Here is a 17,356-nt window from a genome sequence, read left to right as displayed (position 1 = left end):
ATAATGTATAGTAGGTACTGAATAATTCATATAAGTTATTGAATAATTCATGCAAGTACTCAGTTTCAGTCTTTGGTGAGCCATTTCTTGAGTTTCGGTTTTGGACAGGAGTTTTGATTTCGCTGCGTTACCAAATTTGTCAGTTCACTGATCTGAAGTTCACTCTTTTGTTTCATTTATTAACTGGCAGCATCAGATCAGTGATCCTGAATATCCTGATGAAGACTCCTAAATGAGCAGAACCACATCTGCATTCTTCTCTCAGCACTGAGACAGTGTTAGCGCAGTGTAGCGCAGCGCTAACGATGCAGTCAGGATGATTTCAGTCCCAGTCCTGGTCTGCATTTCCTGTCTCTCTCCTTCATCTCAGCTCCTTCATGGTGAGTTACACTGCGGGGTCTTTCACTCCTTTACAGTCCAGACGGGTCGTTAAACGTGTCTCTCGTAAATTCCTCTGTTTACGACTTCGACTATCGAGCTGGAACACATTTCACTAACCTGCGCCATCTATATCCCATAATACCACACAAAGACTCTCAGATCTTCCCATTCCTTTCAGTTAAAGACACAACACAAGAAGATCACTTACCCAGCCCCCCAAACACCCCCCCCCTTACCTTAATGACATTCATTTTGTAGGCAGCATGCAGAGCTGCCTTCTAGCCTTCACAACCTTGGATCACATATCAGAACACTCAGCAGAACCAGCCCTAACTGGGCAGCATGAGATCATCAGGCTGTGACATCAGCATCAGTGAATAATCCAGCTCGAAAAAATACCCATAATCCTGATCTTTGCACTCTGCTTTCAGCCCCATCTTCCAAAAAAACATCAAAAATAACACCATGACTTACAAATCAGACTCTGCCTCACCATCCAGAGTGATTTCCTCCACCTGTGACCATCAGTCAGCCAGAGATCCAGCTCCAATCACCCAAACCCACTCACTACTGTTATACTACATCTCTGCTTTTAGCCTTCATATTATAAACAAATTATAATATAAAGGATTAAAACGGTGACATGATTCACACCAGAGCACTCAGAGGAACCTGCCATCACTAGCCAGAGTGAGAGAGACCAGCTCCAACATCCCACAACCCAGAAATACAGCACAAACACACAGCCAGATCACTGTAAAACCTGCTATTAGAGCTCTTTAGCCTTCATTTGGCAACAAAAGGGTTAAAAACAGCGACGCAATTCACACATCATGACACTCACAATAGTAAACATGGAGCTCAGTTTGAATTAAGGATAAAGCCGGTCTTTCTGTGAATCAGAGTTTCAGCGCTCAGCCTGAACCCAAGAGGAATGAACCACCATCATCATTCTAATGTTTTCAGCTCACAGACACTCCAGACTAACCGGCTCTGAAAGGTCTGAGCTGAGATTTGTTTTCAAGATCTGTATGAGCAAAAAATTGCTAAATTTTAATCAAAAAGTTATAAAGATATCAAAATTCTGTTAGCATTTACATGTCAAATAATGGCTTATCTGAGTGTTCCAGGGTTTCTGAAAATATCATAGTGCACGACTTTCTCATTTACATATTGACCAAAATACCCCAACAATCCCAGCATATTATCATAGTGTTCTAAGAGGTCCTGAGGAGGGACGTGTTTGGTGTTTAGTTTTAGCACTGGAGCAATGAGGCTAATGTAGCTAACAAGTAATGGAAGCTAACACCCCACCAATTAGCATGACGCTAACTGCATGCCTGAACCGTCACACGCTTGCCTTAAACTTGTGGAGCTTTTGAATCATCTCTAATTAACTTCTGACACTGTATGACTCACATGGAAAAAATATGGAGATGTAATTTTATACATTTGAAATACATTCAAACACTAAAATATATTTCAGAATATTTTGCCATATTAAACAAATATATTTTAAAATTACATTTATTTTAAAACACATGGGGAAATATTACACACAGAAATGTACTGTACAAAAATAACTGTGTGTAAATGTTTTTATCAAATCCATCTGAAAACGTATGAAAATCTCCAGAATCCTGTCTGATGCTCTTCACTGTCTGATACCTTTAGGAATGAATTTGTGTTCCAGTATCTTCATTTTAAATCTGATCTAATGATCCTTTAACAGGACAGAAGCGAGTGTTGTGGGTATTGATACTCTGTGAAAATGCAGTTATGATCTGATATCTTGTTTATGTGAAATACATTGTGTGTGAGAGTCTGACTGCAGACGTACATGGTTAATGTAAAGTACAGTGCAGATCACAGAAGAACGTTTAGTTACATCTGGAACCTTCATTACACTCAACTGAACACAGATAATAACTAATACTGATAAATGCATTTTAAAAATATATTTAACAAATACATCCTTAGGCATTTTCATATATTTCAAAAATATAGTTTATAAATATATTTGGATTATTTATTTTTTTATTTTTTTTTGCATGTGAGGAAATACTGTTATTTATATGGGCAGTAATATGGACAAAGCTCTGATTTCTACCTCTGTTTTAGCTTTTAGCTGTTTTACAGACAACATTGCTGTATTTAGACACTAAGACTAGGACCTGCGTCACAAACAGTGAGATTTGTGAGATTTCCTGTTAAATATTGCTGTGTACTGTTGGTTGAGCCTTGTTGAGGTCTTTGCCCTCCAGACTCCGCCTCCTTTCACACCAGGCCCAAACATGTGTAGAAAACATGTCCACAGTCATAAAAGCCAGACTTTCATATAAAGAAGTCATAAATCAACAGAACCCACTCGCTGACAGACACGGGGCAACACGAAGCCCTCCAGCAGAAACTGCAGTAACACATGTGGACCACCAGGGGCGCTTTTCTACCCCCTATACCACACAAGTCAGACTGCAGTCCTGGAGGACCTCATCACCACATCACCAGAGTTCAGCCTCGTTAAACACACCTGATTCAACTCATCAGCCTCATTCAGTAGAACTCAGGGTGAGAACAGGAGAAACACTCGTCCCTCCAAAGCTCTCGCCCTCCAGAACCCGCCGCTAACTCAGAACCTCAAATTAAAACCTGATTAGTGCTGATCTGCCACACATCAGAACCTTCTACTCTTCTGCCACTGATCAGAACCTTCTACTCTTCTGCCACGGATCAGAACCTTCTACTCTTCTGCCACGGATCAGAATCTTCTACTCTTCTGCCACACATCAGAACCTTCTACTCTTCTGCCACACATCAGAACCTTCTACTCTTCTGCCACACATCAGAACCTTCTACTCTTCTGCCATGGATCAGAACCTTCTACTCTTCTGCCACACATCAGAACCTTCTACTCTTCTGCCACACATCAGAACCTTCTACTCTTCTGCCATGGATCAGAACCTTCTACTCTTCTGCCACACATCAGAACCTTCTACTCTTCTGCCACACATCAGAACCTTCTACTCTTCTGCCATGGATCAGAACCTTCTACTCTTCTGCCACACATCAGAACCTTCTACTCTTCTGCCATGGATCAGAACCTTCTACTCTTCTGCCACACATCAGAACCTTCTACTCTTCTGCCACACATCAGAACCTTCTACTCTTCTGCCACACATCAGAACCTTCTACTCTTCTGCCATGGATCAGAACCTTCTACTCTTCTGCCACACATCAGAACCTTCTACTCTTCTGCCATGGATCAGAACCTTCTACTCTTCTGCCACACATGAGAACCTTCTACTCTTCTGCCATGGATCAGAACCTTCTACTCTTCTGCCACACATGAGAACCTTCTACTCTTCTGCCATGGATCAGAACCTTCTACTCTTCTGCCACACATGAGAACCTTCTACTCTTCTGCCACAGATCAGAACCTTCTACTCTTCTGCCACACATGAGAACCTTCTACTCTTCTGCCACACATCAGAACCTTCTACTCTTCTGCCACACATCAGAACCTTCTACTCTTCTGCCATGGATCAGAACCTTCTACTCTTCTGCCACACATCAGAACCTTCTACTCTTCTGCCACACATGAGAACCTTCTACTCTTCTGCCACACATCAGAACCTTCTACTCTTCTGCCACACTTGAGAACCTTCTACTCTTCTGCCACTGATCAGAACCTTCTACTCTTCTGCCACACATGAGAACCTTCTACTCTTCTGCCATGGATCAGAACCTTCTACTCTTCTGCCACACATGAGAACCTTCTACTCTTCTGCCACACATCAGAACCTTCTACTCTTCTGCCACACTTGAGAACCTTCTACTCTTCTGCCACTGATCAGAACCTTCTACTCTTCTGCCACACATGAGAACCTTCTACTCTTCTGCCACACATCAGAACCTTCTACTCTTCTCATGCTCCCTTAGAACAGAGGCAGAACCACTGAGAGGAACCTACATGTTTCACTCTGTTGTCTTTGATTGTTCTCTGTGGCCTTTCGTAATGAAAGCCTGTGGACTGCAGTGAGTTCTGCTGTGGTGCTGTGTTCTTCTGAGAAACCGGGAGGCTGCGGCGCTTCTCAGAAACCGTTCCACTGTTGTTATTGTGGACGTTAATGTGATTGTTCCTCTCCCACCGTGATAAATGCAGTCCATATTTCTGTTTCCACTGAATGTGGCTGCGCTGGTTGAGCTGTGGATGAAGCTGAAGAAGGAACCGATGACATGTTTTCCTCTTTAAGCTGCTTATCCTTCAGAAACATCTGCATGGGAGGAATGGAGGAATGGAGGAATGGAAGGGTGAGGTTCTGCTTTAACCCCTTAAAGTCTTAGGCTTATTACACACTAAGGCTTATTATTCAGTAACTATGGGGACTTCAGTGCAGTGTAAGTGGTTAAGAGGCCCAATAAAATTTGTCAAAAACTATATTTTAATCCAAAATATTGCCAAGAAAATGTGTTTTATAGGAGGCTTAAAGACTGTTTAGCACAGACATGCTTACTTGTTGGTGGGACACAACATTTGTGTGTTTTCTGGTATTAAAAGTACAATTTCATTAGTTTTCATTTTGGAATGGATATTTATAAGTTATAAGCTTAAAGGTGCCATAGACTGTTAAACTGTGTTTTCATTGGTGTAGCTGAATAAGTTCAAACGCTGCTGTCGCCTCCTACAAATACAAATCCTGCATTTTTAAAAGAGGGCAGTAAAACAGGCCAGTTTCAAAATCCTAAACTGTTACCTAACAATCTCATCTCATTAATATTCACACCCACAACATTTACATACACCAGCCCACATTATAACCCAGCAGAAACAACAACAAAGCAGCAGCAATGAAAAAGGCAGACTGTGTGCAGAAAAGTACAAACTCAAAAAGGTGGTTCTTCAAGAGTTCCTTAGTACAGAAAAAGGTTCTATACTGATGGAGAATGTGCTGTAGATGGTTTTATATGGAACCTTTTTGAAAAGAATTTAAAAGGGTTCTTATATTGTTACAAGTTTGCCATTGTAACCATAGCAGAACCCTTTTTCGGTGCTATATAGAACCATCTACAGCACATTCTCAATCATGCAAATTTAATCATGCAAAGAGTTATTTGGGTGTTCATGGTTCCCTAAAGGACTATTGTTTTTACTAAAGAACCCTCTAAGAACCATCTTTTTTAAGAGTGTAGTATTCCAGGCTGTGAAGGGATGTCGGCACCTTTCATTTCCTTCCCAAGAACCGAACTGTGAACGGTCATGGCTGTCCTGCTGGAAGAAGACCATTAGAACCATTAGGATTAAATCCTGATGGGTTTGCATTTCTAAGTAAAATTGGCTTAATGGTTTCCAATACAGTCCACTAGTTTCCTGTAGGACACCTTTAGATCCCATTAGGAAACCATCAAAAGCATCTGGAATCAGAACACCTGTTTAACCATTAGAGTCCTTTACACTGTGGTCATCAACCCAACAGGAAAACACAGAGCACCCTCCTTGACTATTGGACACCAGCAGGAACTTTTAATGGGTTCTGTGGTTTCTGTCAGCGGCTGATGATCATCTTTAAACCAGGCTGAAAAGCTTCCTATTCACCAGCTTTCTATTCAAATGTTCTGTTCCACCTTAAGCGCTGAAGCTTGTGCAGGCGCCAGATTGTAACTGCAGCACCATTTAAGGTGGAACTGAAAATTATCTAAACAAGCTGGCAAACAAGAACTTCAGCTTCCACATCTCTAACAGGATCCCGACAGCTGTAACTCAGAGCTGTTAGCTTCTCTGCACATTTCACTACAGACAGTTTCTCAAAGCTCAGACAACATCGAGCAGCTCTGCTCAGCGTTTGACCCTGAAGAGACGCAGCTCCACCTTTATTAGCACCACAACCCCAACAGCAGCCTGTAAGCAGCCCTGCTGAGAGACTTTATCACCGTCTGATGAAGCTGATCATCTTAAACTGAGAGCTTCATAGTGAAAGCAGCTTTAATTCACTTTGTTTTGTTGTTGAGATCACTAGCTATGATTAGCTCTCTGCTAATCTGCTAATATGTCATAGTATGTCACCCCCCCTCTGCGCCGCTCCACATGCGCTCAGTACCGTGTGCTGCCTGTGTGTCCTGTTCTGTATTTATTGTAAGTCTTTCGTGTTTATTTATTGTACTGTATTGTCTGCACTGTGTTTATTGTATTGTCCAGCGCTTGTGTTCCTGTGTTGGTCCTGGAGAATGTTGTTCCGTTTCACTGCGTATTTTTATTGAGCTGAAATGACAATAAAGCCTCTTGAACTGAAAGTGAGCAGCCAGTGTAGGTAACGTTAGCTACGAGCAGCTCCGAGTAACTAGCAGTATGAAGACTTATGAGTATGAGTTTATTTACATGGAGGTTCATTTAATTTTCCAGCTGTTTTGTTTCCACATGTTGCTTCTGCGTGAGCCGTCAGAGCGAAGCTCATCAGATTATTCATGAACCCCCGAAAAAGTGAAAACAGCTCGTTTCATTCTAGGGCCGAATCACAGGGCTGTAAATGGGCGTGTAAAACCACATCTGGGCGTTTTTCACCCCAAACAAAGTCACACACCTTCTATACAGACATCAGAGAACAGTTTAAATACTGAATAAATGCATAATATGGCACTTTTAATTACTGAATAATAAGCTGATAATATAAAGGTAAAGGTGATCGAGTAATGAAGGTGTAAAGTGTAAGCTGTCTGTCCGTCAGTGGACACAGCTGTTTGCTCTTAACACTGACCGTATTTTCACCTCTGGATCAGATCTTACATTATGACATCACTGAGGAGCTCTGCAGCGGCTCGTCACTGAATCGCGCAGTGTTTTCAGTGTTTTATTGTTTCATTGCAGCATGTTTTGCCTTTAAAGCTCACTGTCCTCATATAAACACGTCCTCACAGAGACGCGGCACCTGGGAGGCAGAAAGCAGCAGAAAGCAGCTCCTCACAGCTGAAAGAAACAATGATGAGCTGCTGTTGTATTTTAAAAATATATTTAATAAATACATTTTTTGGCCATTTTCATACATCGCAAAAAATATGTTTGATAAATATGTTTGGAGTGTATTTTTTTTTTCATATAGTTACACTTCCAGTGTAAACTGTGCCAGCTGTTTCCTCACTGACCCACACCTAACAGACCTAACATGCTAGTGAATTGTGCTCAAATGGCCACAAAAAATGTTTTTACAACTGGAAAACTTTGTTTCTAAATGATATGTATGTTTACAACCCTTAAAGAGCAGGTATTATTTGGGTGGTGGGTCATTCTCAGCACTGCAGTGACACTGACATGGTGGTGTGTTAGTGTGTGTTGCACTGGTGCGAGTGGATTAGACACAGCAGTGCACCAAAAAGGGTTCTTCAGTTGTTACACATTTGACATCATCACAATAGCAGAACCCTTTTTGGTGCTATACAGAGCCACATACAGCACAATCAGTTAGAAGAACCATTTCACCCTGCAAAGATGCATTTAAGCATGAGGTGGTTCTATGTAGGACTCATGGTTCTTAATCAGGGGTGTCCAGTCTTATCCTCAGATGCCAGTGTGGCTGCAGATTTTCACTCCGAAAAATCAGGAGCTCACCTGGGGGGTGTTTCACAAAGCAGGATTCTCAGTTAGCCAGACAACTTAAGCCCAAAGTCAAGCCTGTCCAATAGGAGAAGGGGTGAGGGACATTCCCTTTGGACAGGCCTGACTTTGGCCTTAAGTTATCTAGCTAAGCTGAGAAATCCTGCTTTGTGGAATACTCCTCTGGTCAGCAGTTCGAAGAATAAGACCAACTGATTAAACTAGTAGAATCAGGTGAGCTTCAGCTTGTTTGGAGTGAAAACCTGCAGCCACACTGGCCCTTTGAGGATAAGACCATAAATCCATTCCCTTTACTAAAGAACCTTTGTTTTTAAGGACATGTAGGATGTGCTCATGTAGGTGTTTCCACGTCTAAGAAAGCTGTGTTCAGTTCTTGTCTAAATGATTCAGCGTCCACACAATAGAGAATGAGGATATCATTGAAGAATTGATTCATTTTTTCTGATACTGAATCAAATCATTCTAAACAGTTGTGAATAAACACTGAACAGTGTGTGATGTGAGTGATCTCCTCAGGTGAAGGCTGTGTGTTTCTTGTTCATCAGTGCTGTATTTTACTCTCCTGCGGCTCTTGTTCCAGGACCAGCCCTGCTTTGAAAAACGTGAAAAGAACCCAAACCCTAGATCTGGTGTGATGAGTAAGTGTGTCCCAGATAGTAAGAGGATAGACGGTCACTGTTGAAAAGCTGGTGGTTAAACAGTGTCAGATAAAACGCCACTTTTCATCACTCGTTTTCACTCGCAGTGCAGTTTACTGACTTTTCCTTCATTTCTCTCTTTTGTTATCCTTTGTAAATTAGTTTAGTAAATAATTTTAACTGCCAAAGCATAAATAAAGCTGGTTACACAGCTGTAACTGATCTAACACAGAGTCAGCAACAACATCATTTTGTAGTTTAGTTTAGTTTCTTTTTCTCAAACAGTCTTTTACTGTGCACTGAAAGTGTTTGAGGAGGTTAAAAACTAGTGAGACTCTGTATACAGGACAGTAATCTGGGTGGTCCGAGGGGCAAACAGTCAGTGGGGAGTAATATGTGCTGCTGTCTGCGATTTACAGTTTGTTTTAGATATAAATTACCATTCGATACCAGGGTGTATATAGTGATCTTCTGATACTGGGAGAAAATTGATCCAGGTTCTGATGAGAAGTCACTATCTGATAAAGAATATGTGCCAGAGTCAGACACTGAATTAGACAGTTCAGTGGAGTTTGCAATGGGACGTGAAAACAAGGCCCGAGTCAGTGGACAGAAAATAAAGGTTTTCACCAAATCTTGCAGCTCAAAGTTGGTCCTAAGATATGCAACCAGAGGCCACAGCGCCTGAAGGCCAGGGGAGGAGCTTGTTTAAATGAAGGAGCTGACTTATTTTGTGATGAGGAGCAGGTGACAGATGTAGAATCAGATGATGAATCAGACAGCTCTAGAGAACAGGCAGATATTGGAGTGGAGGCAGTTAATGGAGTGGAGGGGTGGCCATGCAGAGCGGCCGTGAGAGGAGGCTCTTGGGATGCGCCGTGTTAAGGTAGGAGACACATTACTGGTAAATAAGTTGTTGTTTTTAGCTTATTGAGGTGCTGATGTGTTGATTGTGTCATTCTGTGTCAGGCTGTGGGTAGTTGGTGCGATGTGACCTGCCTGCTATCTTAGTTTCTTAGAATTGCTGCCTGTTCAAGAAACGAGCATCCACCTTTGAAGCACTCCCCCAGCAGAGTGGAGAGGAGTGGTGCTTCCAAAGGACTCTGGCCAGCAAGGACCTGCCAGCAGAGCCACGTGATGGCCCAGTGGCACTGACCACAGCCTTCCAGCGATGCTTCAAGCAGGTGCTGGTGGTGTGGATGGCCGAGGTTAAGAATCAAGAGGGACCACCGCTGCTGTTGCCGCCACCCCCAGTAGCAATGGGACTTGATGCAACAAGCTGCAAGGAGTTCTGCCATGCATGAGGAGGAGGAGGAGGAGGAGCATGCCCTAGGACTCTGCTCAAACTCTGTGAGGTCACCGGGACGGCTTACCTTGAAGGGGGGCTATTTAGCATCCTGCTATTGGCTTGCGCTACTGTGAGAACACAGGAGGCGTGGCCATGCAGAACAGCTGTGTGAGGAGGCTCTTGGGAGGCACCATGAGGTGCTGATTGTGTATTCTCTGCTGGGCTGTAGGGCAGTTACTGCAGTGTTAGTACCTACTGTCATTTGACAGTGTGGCTAGAAGAGTCTGCCTGCTATCTTGCCTGCCTCAGCAGTGCTGAGTGGTGGTTCTTCATTGCTGCCCATTCACCTTTAAAGTGTGATGTTTCCCACGTCTCCTGTGTCTGCAGCTGCAGTATACTGTGGAGGAGAGTTCAGGCCAAGCCAATCTCAGGTTTCAAACTGCATCCATCCAGATCAGTTACTGTAACACCTACAGGGAGCAGCTCTTGGATGCAAGTGGTGCAGCTGGAGTTTCAGGATGTATCAGTGACAGGAGGGAACAAAGGCTGTAGCTGAAAACTGTCTTCAATAATCTCTAATTTCCTGTTCTGAAAACAAGAAAAAACACTTTCATTTGTGGAAACCGCAGTCCAAAACCTCGCTCTGCTTCAAAACCCACATGACAGAAGTGGAAGTTTCCGAAACATTGTCATTTCCAAGTGCTCAGTAGAACTTACTGAAAAAATTAGAAACAAGGGTAACTATCAGCATAATTCACATGTTTTACAGACAGGAAGTGGGTTGCTTAAACCATTAAAATCCCAGGCTTTTTCAATGTCCAATCAGACTGTTGATATGTGGTGTGGTAACCGCTTGTGTCACGCCCACATTCACACACTGAGACTCTAACACTGAAGCGAACTCTGAGCAGGAGAATAACAGTTGATAGAAGCTTCATTATTACATTAGATGACTTTTTAAAGGTTAAAAACAATATTAGGCCGACTTGGACTCAGAACCAGCCTGTAACTCTGCACACACTTTCTCTCTTTGAAGCTCAGCCAGTGTGTATTTGAGGGAAACCCCCCAAAGCGGCCCCTGTTTTCGGCTCATTGTAATGAAAGGTATGGCATAAGCAGTGCTGCTGGACACTCTCATGTTTAAAGTGATCCTCTTTTTAATGTTAGTTTGCTGCACAATAAAGACGTTATTGTACTATGGTTTTAATTTACCGTTATAACTATCTATACAACTATTACAACATCTGTTCTCAGCTGTAAGCCTGTCACAAGTGTCACATAATTGCCTGATTGCAGTTATTCAAGCTAACCATGATTATTTTTCATAGTTCATGATCACATATTGACATCAGAACAAACAGAGTGTGAGCTGAGTGCAGTTTCATCAGTCGAGGCGAACACATGTAAACAAAAGAGGGAAGAAAACTCGGAGACGCATCCTGAGAGTCACCAGAACACCTTTTATTTACACCTTCTTTTACTCACAGTGAGACTCTGGCAGCGACATTCTGAATCAGCTGAAGCTGTTTGATAGTGATCAGTCAATCAATCAATCATCAATCAATCATATGAACAGAAAAATAAAAGCATTAGATAATAACACAGATTATAACATCCTGAGATCCAGCACCTCAGAAAGGCTTTTACAGGACTGTTACAGAGACATGAGAAGCCTGATAGAGGAAGAGCCAACAGTTACCGAACATCTAAACACCCCCCTCTAAACTGATATCCAGTCCTCCCTCCTGCTAGCAAACTTTAAGAACCTCCAAAGAGCTGATGAAGCTTATGAGAACATTTAGAAGTTACAAATTAAAAGATATATATGGTTCTATATAGGAACATTTTGAAAAGGGTTCTATATAGAACCAAAAAGCCTTCTTCTATTGTATACAAGCTTGACATTGTAACAATAGCAGAACCCTTTTTGGTTCTATATAGAACAATATACAACACATTCTCCATCAATCTGAAGAGCTATTTCACCATGCAGAGAACCGTTTAATCATGGAAACCTCACTCAGACGTTCCTCATTAGTCCTGTTTGTTGCTACTATGTTCTGATTCTCAGCCGTTAAACTGGTCAGAGTGTTTATCAGCTATAAATGAAAAACAAAATATTCATTAAAGTGTCGTTTACAAGCAGCAGCTTAAAGCTCACTTAGCTCGTAGTGGTGATTTTAGATTTTACCACCATGTATGCTTGTGAACAGGTTTCCTAATACATAGCCAACAATAATAATAATAATAATAATAATTTTAATGAGAGTTAAAATCTGCTGACTCCTGTTATAAAAGTTTCTGGCGTTTTTAGTGAGAGTTCTGGAACAGACCGACATCGACTTGTTTGATGTGGAACATCTATAAAAAAGAAAAGAGCAGATTGAGCTCCTCATGCTGAAAACATCCACCCAGATCAATAACAACAGATCATTAATATCAGAGGCGACAGACGGCTGTGAAATATCACAATATTAAACACTTAGAGCCTCATAACTTTAACAGCTCACTGTGAGAGAAACTTTATACTTATTTACTAATAAATAGGATTCATTCTGAACTCCGTCACAAACAAACAGCCTCCCGATACACACAGCTCTACAGGCAGGCTGATGGAGTGATGGATGGATTAATGGAGTGATGAATGTATAGATCTGTTTATAGAGTGATATGATTATATGAGAAACAGAATGTAGTATATCCCTGCTGTCGGAACAAAACCTCATATCTCCAAAATGGGAACTTTACAGGGGAAGGAAACAACCTGCTTTACCATTTCATGTAAATCAATGGAACCAGACTTCTTTCCAAATGATTTTGGGTTGTTTCTTTTGGTCCATTCATCATGAAATTTACACAAAATGTAAAGAACAACAGGCAAGGTTTTGTTCTGACAGCAGCAAAATACAGAACGTAGAATGTAAAATGTGTGTGTGTATATATGTGTGTTTATATATATATATATATTATATATATATATATATATATTACACTAATTTTATTATATTTCTCAAATGTACAAAGGCAGTTTTATAAATGTTGTTTATGTGGGAATCAGAGGACAAACCAGCATCAAGTATTGCACTGAAGTCCTTGACTGCAGCGTTTGGCTTCACAGAACCTCATCTCAGTGTGTGTGACTGTTGGTCTGTCTGTCTTGTGTGATGTTGTAACACATGATGGTTTTTCAGCATAAAGTCTGTTGTGGTTTTTATTGTTCTCTTCTTCCACAACACTTTGCACACCTGCTTCATGTTTACAACCCCCAACCCCTAAACTTAGCAGAGGATCGTAACAAACAGGTGAAAATTCCACTGTAAGACTGCAGCAGGTCGTGTCCTCAGTGTCCCAAACGGTTAAACAGTGTGATTAAAGGAAGGTGATGTAATTTAGGGGTAAACAGCTCCTGTCACGACTGTTTTTGTGTTCCTGGCATTAAAAGTCTAAATTTATTTATATTTACAAAACACAATTAAAATTGAACATGTATTCTTTGTACATTTGCCAGATAATAAAGGTTCTAGAGAATCAACAAACCACAGATTCCTGTTTTACTGCATTTTAAGAAATGTCCCAGCTTTTCCAGAAACGGGGTTAGGTTTTTAGATCATTTGTTGATTGACCGTCAGAGCAGTGCGGTGGGTCAGGGCTGGTTCAGTCTCTGCTGTAGGTAAGTGTTCACTGAGGAGAGACAGTGAAGGAGGCTGTGAGGGAGTGGAGGAGCTGTCAGAGAGACTGATGATCTCCTCTAATACTCCTCCTTACAGGAGCTGACGTCCTCCTCCAGCAGAGCTGAGGAACCACAGTGTCCACTAACAGGTCAGATTTAAGGCTCTGCTTTGAAGTGTGAGGAGATCACAGAGATAAAGAAATATCACACAGATCAGTCTCTGTCCTAAAACATCTTCAGTTACATTAACACTCAAATCTGCCCATCCAAACTCACTTAATGTTCCTCTTAATGTTATTTGAATTTATTCCAGGTTCTTCTGGGCAAATAAACACTTATTGCCCAAAAGAACAGATTCTTAAACTCTAATTTTATACCTAAGAGTTTTTCACAGCACTGTACTTCACCCCCACATCCTTACATACATCTGTATCTGTGCAAAGAAAAAACAATATAATATATGGTGATATAATAGCAGGGAACTCCTTAAGGTCATGAAACTGAAGTCTTTAACCTTCCTTTGGGTCGACCACACCAACAGTAACATCTGGTGAATGTGCACAGCTGTGTGACATCAGCATAGCAGAGAATGCTAATGCGATGTTTATGGATAACTGTGCACAATGGCAGGATATGCAAGGAAAACAGAATTGGTCCTAGAACAGAGCCTTGTGGGACACCATGTACAGAAAATTCGCTGTTTATATTTATGAACCAATAGTGGTTTGTAATTCTCTCTATATATGTATATGTATCCCTTTTGTATCATGGTTTATCTGTCTCACTCTAAGAATGAAAGGAAGGAATCTCCTCAGTAATCAGTGAAACACACTGAAACCTAGCTAATAATTATTTCAACATTCTTAATTTCAGCACAGTGAAAAAAATGAAGTAAGATAAATCAGTAATTTACTGTAAATGTCTGAACACGAGTGAAACACACTGTCTGATGCTGAAACAGGTCTAAACCTGTATTTAATCTAAAACTAGTCCTTAATCTCAGAGCAGACGTCTGATTTTACTGACATCACAGGCAGCACTGAGAGACACTTCGCTCCATCTCCTGGCAGGTGAATCATGTTGGACCATTGAATAACAGTTTATTAAATTTGTCTTATGTGTGATTCTTAAATGAAGCAGCTGAATTTGAGTTTGTGTCACTGAACCAGGAAACAGGTTGTTTTAGTGAAGACAGACTGGCTCTCTTTTTAAAGTCACTTGTTTTAGTGAATTACTCAGTTTTATTCCTGAGGCCTAAAAGACCGAATTCCTGACAAGTTTAAGAATCAGCTATGAACTCAAATAAAGAACCTAGTAAATAACGTTTAAAACAAGATCATTAGTCTCGCATTTCCAGATTCAATGTTTTATATCTTGGCAGGCAGATCAGCTTGCAGTGTGTGTGAAAGTCCCTCTGTGAATGTAGACAAAGCTGAAAAAGCAGCCTGTCATTAATCTCCTAAACGGTTTTCCCCCTGAGTCTCTTTCTGCTCTGGAGCAGAGTCAGTGTCGGAGTCTGGACTCGGGCCGAGGGAGGGACTCATTTACATTCACTTCAGCCAAATCACGAGTCCAATTCATTACGCGCCCAAAACGATGTGGAGACAGTAAACATGCATGTAAAGAAGTGTTTGAATCGTAACTGAATGGACGTGAAATGAGTCTGACCCCAAACTCTGAACACGGTCAGCTCTGCTGTGTCGATGCTGGTTGTTGTGTGCTTATATTGTGTTATTATATCTTTTATTGTGTTATTATATCTTATATTGTGCTATTATATTTGCTCTGACTGCTCACAGCATGTTGTGAATGATGTATTGAGCAATAGCGTGAGCTGAGCGACTCACGCCGCTCCAGCAGTTTCTGGCCACCGAATCACTCGGCTGGAATCTACACATCTGAACATCTCAATGTCTTTATGGCTGCTATTGCAGGATCTCACTGTGTGTGGCTCACGAATTAAACTGGCACAGCTGTACAAGTGCTCACGCCGTAACCCCCCCACGCTCCCCAACACCCCCTCCCCAGTCCCCCCCAACACCATAACCACACTCAGTAAATACAGCACGGTCTGATCTGGAGGAACTGGCTGAAATGCTGCCGCTGTTCGTTTAGCACTTTTACCCTTGTGCGTTTCACGGTTTGGCAGAATCGGCCCTGCTGACGTTTTAAAGGCCATTTATCTAAATCAGTACATGAAATGAGGCACATAGAGTTTCACAGAGATAAAGAATGAAATATGACAGGAACGAAGAGTAAAACGCTGAAAGCTGGAGCTCATGAATTTGAGTTCAAAGGTAAAAATAATACAATGGAGAAACACAGAGATAAAAAGATCCAAATTCATTTAGTAAAACAGAAGTACAGAATAAAAAACAGACCTAAAACGCCAAAACATAAACAGAGAAACTGTAAAACTGAAGGCCTGAATAAGAAGGAAAGTCAGAAGTTTGCATTTAGAAAAGCAGAAATAAGATTATATTAAACAGAGAAAAAACTAATGAGGTGGTCAGACTTTATGACGGCACTCATTAACCTAATCACCACAGTTTGGTCAGTATTTTCTAATATTTTTCTTTATGGGTTTGTGGGAAGAATATTATATTTATATATATTTAAACAAATTTCTAGACATTCTCACTTGTTTTAAGTCATTTCATCCATTGCCGTGATCTTATTTCCTCTGCAGAACGATCGTTCTGTTTGAGTGATGTTGGAAACTGGGAAAAAACAATTCTCCCACCAGTGAACTGCATTTAAACAGCCAAATAAAACTGTATTCACATTCTAGATCAGGGTTTCTCAACCAGTGGGCCCCCTCTGGTGGTCCCTGGGTCTATACTGAGGGGGTATGTGGTCTGTTGTGGGGTCTAAATGGCACATTGTAATAAACATCAATGAAGAAATGTTTTCAAATAGTAAAGAATATTAATTCAGCATTAAGTCCAGAAACAGCACTACGCAAAGCCGCTTCAGCATTTTTGCTGCTTGTCTCTGGAAACAAAATACATGTATAAACCCCCCCTGGTGTTCGGGGGTCCCGTGTTGTCTGTCTGCTAACTCTCTCTCCATAGCGGCGCTGATGCTTCAGTGTCAGTACATGTTTGTTTTATCAGCTGTTCTTCTGTAGAGTCTCTGTTCTAGTGCGGTTCTGCGCTCTTCCTCACAGTAACTGAGATCTCCCTCGTCTCCTCTTCTGTAGAGTCTCTGTTCTAGTGCGGTTCTGCGGTCTTCCTCACACTAACTGAGATCTTCCTCGTCTCCTCTTCTGTAGAGTCTCTGTTCTAGTGCGGTTCTGCGCTCTTCCTCACACTAACTGAGATCTTCCTCGTCTCCTCTTCTGTAGAGTCTCTGTTCTAGTGCGGTTCTGCGCTCTTCCTCACATTAACTGAGATCTTCCTCGTCTCCTCTTCTGTAGAGTCTCTGTTCTAGTGCGGTTCTGCGCTCTTCCTCACACTAACTGAGATCTTCCTCGTCTCCTCTTCTGTCTTCAGTGTGAGAAATGAGGAACAGTCACTCTTCACTCCAAACTCTTGGGAAACTGGGCGAGTTTTCAGATTTACAGATCTGCTGCAGCTCATTGTAAAGTGTTTCAGAGGAATCCGGGCAAAATTACAGTTTCTAGGCTATGAAGGACCAACTGGGTGAACCAGTCTGCTACAGCGCCACCCTGAGGCAGAGCAGTGCTGCAGCTCTAGTTAGTTAAGAACACCAGAGACAGAAGCTGATTGTGGGAGAAGCAGATAAACAATCAGCTTCACTGAGTTTGTATTTTT

Source organism: Colossoma macropomum, unplaced genomic scaffold, assembly GCF_904425465.1.
Source record: "Colossoma macropomum unplaced genomic scaffold, Colossoma_macropomum, whole genome shotgun sequence".
Lineage (NCBI taxonomy): Eukaryota > Metazoa > Chordata > Actinopteri > Characiformes > Serrasalmidae > Colossoma > Colossoma macropomum.
Note: the sequence above shows the minus strand (reverse complement) of the source record.